Raw genomic sequence first — 6,804 nt, 5'->3', positions numbered from 1 at the left:
GGATCATCATTTCTCAAGTTTTAGAGAAAGATGAACTATAAAATGTAAGAGGGGGAAATTTTGCATGTGAGAAGAATGAATACTACTAAAAAAAGAGAGAACAAATTCTCCTCTTTTGTACATAGAAAACCGGTGGAGGGAGTATGTCGAAGGGATGGCATCTTTTCTAGGTATGATTATGTTGTTTTAGTCACATAAAATAAAACAACAACAATCCATTACTACTCCCTCCATTTTGGTCACCAAGTATAAAATAGACTACCATTTTATTTTGTCAATTTGTCACTTGTCACACAATATGTCACATGTAGTATGCTACATGTTATTAATTAATTTAATGCATATTTATCAAATAAATATCATTTTATACATTAATTAAATTAAATATAACAAATTGACTAGTGATACTTGATCACATAAACAAAATGGGTCATATAATTATAATTCAGAACATCTTGTAATTATAATTAACCATTCATTCTTATCTCAATTGTTTCACAAACAATAACAAATTTTAGTAATAAAGTATTTCAATTACTAGTATAAATCTTATTTAATCCCATTACAATAAGATATAAATTTTCTCTCTCACAAATGAAGTGTTAAATTTTAAGGAATTGATCAACCTGTATCGTCATACAATTAATCAACTTTAGTAATTGGGGCATCATCCTTTATGTGTGACCTTTAGGGATAAACTGACCACCACCGTCCTACGACAGTAACGTCAAACTCTATCAAGCCAATCGTTACCGATTAATGTTGATCAATTGACTATATAATTGAATCATCCCTTACGTATTCTTAATATGAGATTTAAACATGTGATCGCACTATTGTTGAGCACACATATTCCAACAATCTCCCACTTGTCCGAGACAAGTGTGCGTCACCAATTCTCTTGTCCTATTACAATTTCCCACTCAATGCAAGGTGTCTCGCAGGTCGTACTTGCAATTGATCATATCTTAAGTGGTTTCGTCGATCTGGAGAGTAACAGTCTGACCGGAATTATCTACCGTAGATACCTTCTGAGCGTGGCCACGCATTTCCAGTTCACTACTCCTTGAGTGGCCTTGAGATTTCAAACAACCCTGATAAGGGGTGGAGAATTCCTATCGCACTATTCCCTTTGTTCAGCGACAATTCATCATAACCCAAAATATACCCATTTGACCTCATTTATGACAGTCGTAGAGCATAAATCAAAGTTAATCAGAAACTTATGCCAACTTGGGCGAATAGTCTCTAATCAAAAGAATTGACTCATAAGAATACTATAGCAGCTCTTGAAACGAACAGGCTTTATGAATTATCAGAACTCTATAAGCAGTCACTGCCCGACAGAGTGTCCCATACAGTCTGCCTATGTGATCGACTAGTAATCACGTATAACTCTGTGGCACTTGAACTTGCCATCAATCGCATCACACTCTAGTCACTTCGAGACGTCACCTCATATAAGTAACTAGGGGCGAATTGTTGGAATATGTGTCCTCCGACAATAATGCGATCACAATTGTCGATCATGATGATCACATATTTAAATCTCATTTTAAGAATACATGTGGGATGTAATATTTTACAGTCAACTGGTCCACACATATCGGTAATGATTGGCTGACTAGAGTTTGACATTACTGTCGTGCGACGGTGGTGATCAGTTGATCGCCTTAGGTCATACCTATAGGGAAATACTCTTAATTGATTATTTAATTAATCGTATGCCGAAACGAGTTAATTAAATTACTTAAAATTGACGGATGATTTGTGAGTAAGATTAACGTATCTTATTATAATTCGATTGAATTGGATACGGTCTAAGTAATCGGATTGTTTTATTACTTAGATAAAATTATTGTTTATGAAATAATTGAAATTGAAATTAAGTGAATAATTTATTATAAATACAAGACGTTATAATTTATAATTTGATAAACCGTTTTGGTACAAGTAATTACGAATTACTAGTCGATATTGTATATGACATATTTTATGAGTATATGTTGATTTTTAATATGTTAAAAATACATTACAATTTCACATGTCAAGTAACATGTCACATATGTTACAACTGACAAATGACAAAATAAAATGGACCTCCAATTTTATGTCACATGTGCCGAAATTATGGAGGAAGTATAAGTTTTAAATTGTGTTAATTGTTTTAAGTGGAAAACACAATGATAAAAGCTAACTAGTAGCCATGCAACCCTATAGCTTTTGAGAAGAGCAACTTTTGCATGCATTGGGCTTAAAAATACCCCCCCTCCAACCGGTTTTCTAGTGTGATGCTAAGAGGTTTTTTCCTCTACAATTATTCACAACTTCAACTAATTTTTCTAGTGTAAGAAAATATAATCTCTCCATAATTTATGAAAACTTCGAGAGATAAATACACACAAATCTCTCCTCTTGGCCGAAATTTTCAAGAGGAAATACACAATATTTTTGTGTCAATTTTATAGTAAAACTTATATTATTTCTAGTACAAAATAATATTAGTTATTAAGAGATTTCCTTGGGTATTCACATTTGGGAGAGGTTCTAATTTCGACCTTTTGTTCATCCATTTTAAGGAAAGCTCAAGAACTAACAAATAGGTGAATTTGTTGGTGCCCATAAAACCGAAATCATATAGTAAGAACAATGATTTCTTCTCATATCTTATTTATGTTTGCATGCATAAGATCTAGTTTTATTTTATGACTAAATATATCTTTTCATATATGAATATATTATTTAATGAGATTAAGATTTATAACAAGCGGTATCATGAGCCTTAGGTTGTTTGCATGCAAATCGGTTTATAGTTTTTCCGAGTTATATGATTAACATACAAAACTAATAATTTGGTTTTATGAAGATAAACCTAAAAATAACCTTTCATGTTAAAAGTTTCTGATCCTAAGTGATTTTTAGGGCATTTTCGTTTGTTTATGGATTTTATTGTTCATTTTATATAATAATGGCATTAAAATGTGATTTTTATGATAAAAATGTCATTTTTTGACTAAAAATAGCTAACCTTCGATTTGTTTAGTGGTTTTTGGATATATTTTCACATATATTATCTACTGATGGCCTGTAAATTTTCAAGATAAAATGAGTTATTTTGCTCGAAATATGGATTTTTTAAGTTAAAATCGTATTTAAATGGGTAAATAGGTTAATATGAGTTATATTTCGAATCTGGTCATGGAAATTTAGTATATTGTCATATGAAATTTTACAAGATGTGTGTAAAATATTTGGCTATAATGAATTCTTTATGCATGATTTATGAATTTTTGATGAAAAATCACATAAATAGTGACTATAATTAGTAATAATGCTAAAACATACTTCATGACTAAAGGAAAAACGTCACATGTTGCATTTTATCATATATTTCAGATCTAAAAGTTAAAAGTTGATGAAAATTATTTTTCCTCATATTTTATGGTCATAATTGTTAAAACCGATAAACCGCAACATTGTTTTTTCTCGAGAAATTTTCGAAATTTTTAACCTACGTTTTGAATATTATGAGTGTCATGGTATTTTTCCAGAATGTTCATAAGTTTAAATTTCAAATTTTGAAACTATTTGAAATTTTTATGATTTAATTGAAGTTTATAACATATTTTTAATGTTTTTGAGTCCATTTATGAAAAATTAAGAAATCAAGTTTAATTATTGTCAAATATTAGTGGAGACTAATTTTGAGTCCTGAGATGGTTAGGGTAATTAACGTGTACATAAATATGAATTTTTGTAACTATTGTGATTTTAAAAGGTTAAATCACGCAAATCAGTAAAAACCGATTAATATACGATATTGGCTCTTTAAAGGCGATTTAGCATAAAATCTAGCATGTTCATACATATTATAATGCTGCATTTTATTTATGATTGCCATATTTTAATTTTATGTAATTTTTGAATTATGTAATTTTACTTAGTATGACCTTAGTTTTAATTGGTATTACCCGAAATGTATGGGAATATCGATTCGGTTGTAATTATTGTGATCTCGCATCACCGTTTTGTAATTTAATAGATTTATTTTTGTTTTTAATTACAAATGTATAATAGGAAATTATGTAATTCATTTTGTAATTTAATTATTCCGGAGTACCTTGAAAACGGTGCCACTCGAGAAGGCGATCCATCAAAGAAAGTGTTGCCTTGAAATGCGTGCCAGGACCAAAGTTCAAGGGACCAAAGGAGTTGGTTTCCGAATTTTTAATAGTTCATTAGATTACTATTTTAGGAAGGCCATACTAGGATTTTATTTTATTTATTCTTTGCATTTTATTTATATGTTGCATGTTGATACGTGCATATTGTATAGTCTTTTTAGCCTATTTCAGCACGTATTTCCATGCATTTTTTGTACTGTTTATATAGTATTATGCCCCGAATCGTACCATTTTTCGTCCTTTTTGCATGCATTTAGAGGAGACGGGATTTTCCAAAATGAGATACTGCATTGGAATGCGTGAAGGCACGGTTTACGAGGCAGTCGGTGACGAGATTGGGCTGATTTGAAGGAAGAAGACTCGATCGAGTGGTTTTATTACTCGATCGAGTGGTTTTTATGGCCTCAGTTGATCGATCGAGTAGTTTTTTACTCGATCAAGAAGTGCTGAAAAGAGAGGTTACTCGATCGAGTAACTAATCTACTCGATCGAGTAGATTTTCTGGTGTTTTGCTCGATCGAGTGGATTTATTCTACTCGATCGAGTGGTTTCTGCTGGCGTGGGCTTTAATTAGCCCGTAAGCTTATTTTAGCTTTTGGACTTAGTTTATGTTCTATTTAAGCATTACGTTACTAGGTCATTAGCTATCTATCGATTCTATTATCATCGACACTTTTACTCAGTTTTTCATCTATCATTTTCATTCTTCACTGTAACTTTGCTTTCGGGGTTAATTCGCTTGGATTTTGTCGTTCTTTACGCCGGATTCGCACGATTGTAATCTCTTTCTCCTTTCTTAATAATAATCGTTCTTTTGTTTACTTTAATTCTTTGTTTTACTTTATTTAATTTCTGCCCTAATTTTTTTTATGCAATTTAATTATCGTTTTAATATGTTGAATGCTGGTCTTTTATCTGCTGTTAGTTTTGATAGTATAAATAGCGATATGAGTAGCTAAATCTAATTCATGTTGGGATTAGGTGATCTACGGTAGAAATGTGACGATGTAGTAAGCAGTTTAGATGAATTAATTGTGAGATTCTGTCACCATAGCAATTTAACTGTATTTTACCGGCTTAGTTGAGTGCACGCTTCTGAGTCACCCTTTAATATGGCTAAATTTAATCCTGGATCAGAAGATTGGACTAAATAGCCTGCTATGAACAGTAGACTACCCTGACGAGGACGGAAGTTAAGTTAGTGGAAGTTTAGGATAGAAAGTGGACCGGAAGGACATTTCCATATCTGTCTCGCATTAATTTGTCTAAGTTGTTTACAATTGAGTTACTGGACTACCGTAGTGAACCGAAATCCTGACATGACCCTTCTTTATCTGATAGTTTAATTCTATTTTTCTGTCTTTATTGCTCTTATCTCTGCTTCTCTTTCCTTTAAACCTTTTAGTTTAGAAAACCAATTTAAACAACCCCCCCATTTGTGACCAAATAGACGGACTACTACAGATATCTTGCCTCCCTGAGGAGATCGACATGACTTCCCTAGCTATATAGTTAGTTTAGTTAGTTTATTTTTTATAGGTACACGACAGACGTATCAAATTTTGGCGCCGTTGCCGGGGAGGCAATTGCCCTATCTGTCTTTGTTTCATTTATTTTATCCGTCTCAGGGAATTTTTATTCCTTGAGGCAGTTCTTATTTATTTTCTTTCAGTTTTTTTATGCCTAGATCAGACAGGTTTGAGTTATTTTCAGCTGATTCAGAGCCAGAGAGACTATTCAGGCATAGACTCCGTCTGTAGAGAAAATCACGAAAGGAAGACATGAGTACTTTCGAGCCAGAGATACATCATTCTCTTTTCGCAGAAGACCAGTCTTTAGAAGAGAACATTCATATTTCTGCTGATCAACCAGAAAAGTTGCCGAACATTGCTAGTCACTCGGAGCCTAAAACATCGTATATTCCTAAAGGTTTCAATCTCCAGACTGAGGATGGGAATACGTTTGACATCCGTCCTACCTATATCAATCTGGTGGAGAGAAATCTCTATAGAGGTGTGGCAGGTGAAGATCCGAGGAAACATATGGAGGTTTTTACGGACTACTGTTCTACTATCCCCGCCACAAATGGGGTAACTCCAGACAAGATTAAGGAAGTTCTATTTCCTTTTTCTTTGACCGATGCAGCCAGGGAGTGGCTGACTGATTTAGACCGTACGGCCGCAGGGGTTACGAACTGGGAGACCCTTGCTCTTCCTTTTTATAAGAGATATTTCCCTCCATGGCGCACAAATCAGCTGAGGGCTAAGATTACGAGTTTCAAGCAGGCACCTGATGAGACTCTCTATGAAGCATGGTCCCGTTTCAAGAAGTTGGTGTGTCTCTTCCTCACCATGGTTTTGACCCGTGGTTTATGTCTAACCAGTTCTACAATGGGCTGTATGATTATCATAGAGCCATACTTGATGCGTCATCTAATGGGAGATTCCAAGAGAATACCGACAATGATAAGGGATGGGCTCTTATTGAAGAGATGGCGAACCACAGTGCTGAATATGGAAACCCGAGGGATGATATTAGAACAGTTCATGCAGTCGATAAGCAAGTTGTGGCTCAGCTGGAAGCCATGAATGCTATATTTGATAAGTTGGAGTTACATTCT

At 33.6% G+C, this 6,804-nt stretch overlaps 1 non-coding gene across 1 annotated transcript; it reads right to left on the bottom strand.

The window, feature by feature from the left end:
* Window positions 1-6,437: 6,437 nt before the first annotated feature.
* On the bottom strand, window positions 6,438-6,542 carry LOC141635993 (small nucleolar RNA R71). The gene has a single exon (XR_012540640.1). It is a non-coding gene; the product is annotated as a small nucleolar RNA R71 (small nucleolar RNA).
* Between the last annotated feature and the right edge of the window lie 262 nt (window positions 6,543-6,804).

This window comes from Silene latifolia, chromosome Y (assembly GCF_048544455.1).
Source record: "Silene latifolia isolate original U9 population chromosome Y, ASM4854445v1, whole genome shotgun sequence".
NCBI classification, from domain to species: Eukaryota; Viridiplantae; Streptophyta; class Magnoliopsida; order Caryophyllales; family Caryophyllaceae; genus Silene; species Silene latifolia.
This window is presented reverse-complemented; position numbering and strand designations above follow the sequence as displayed.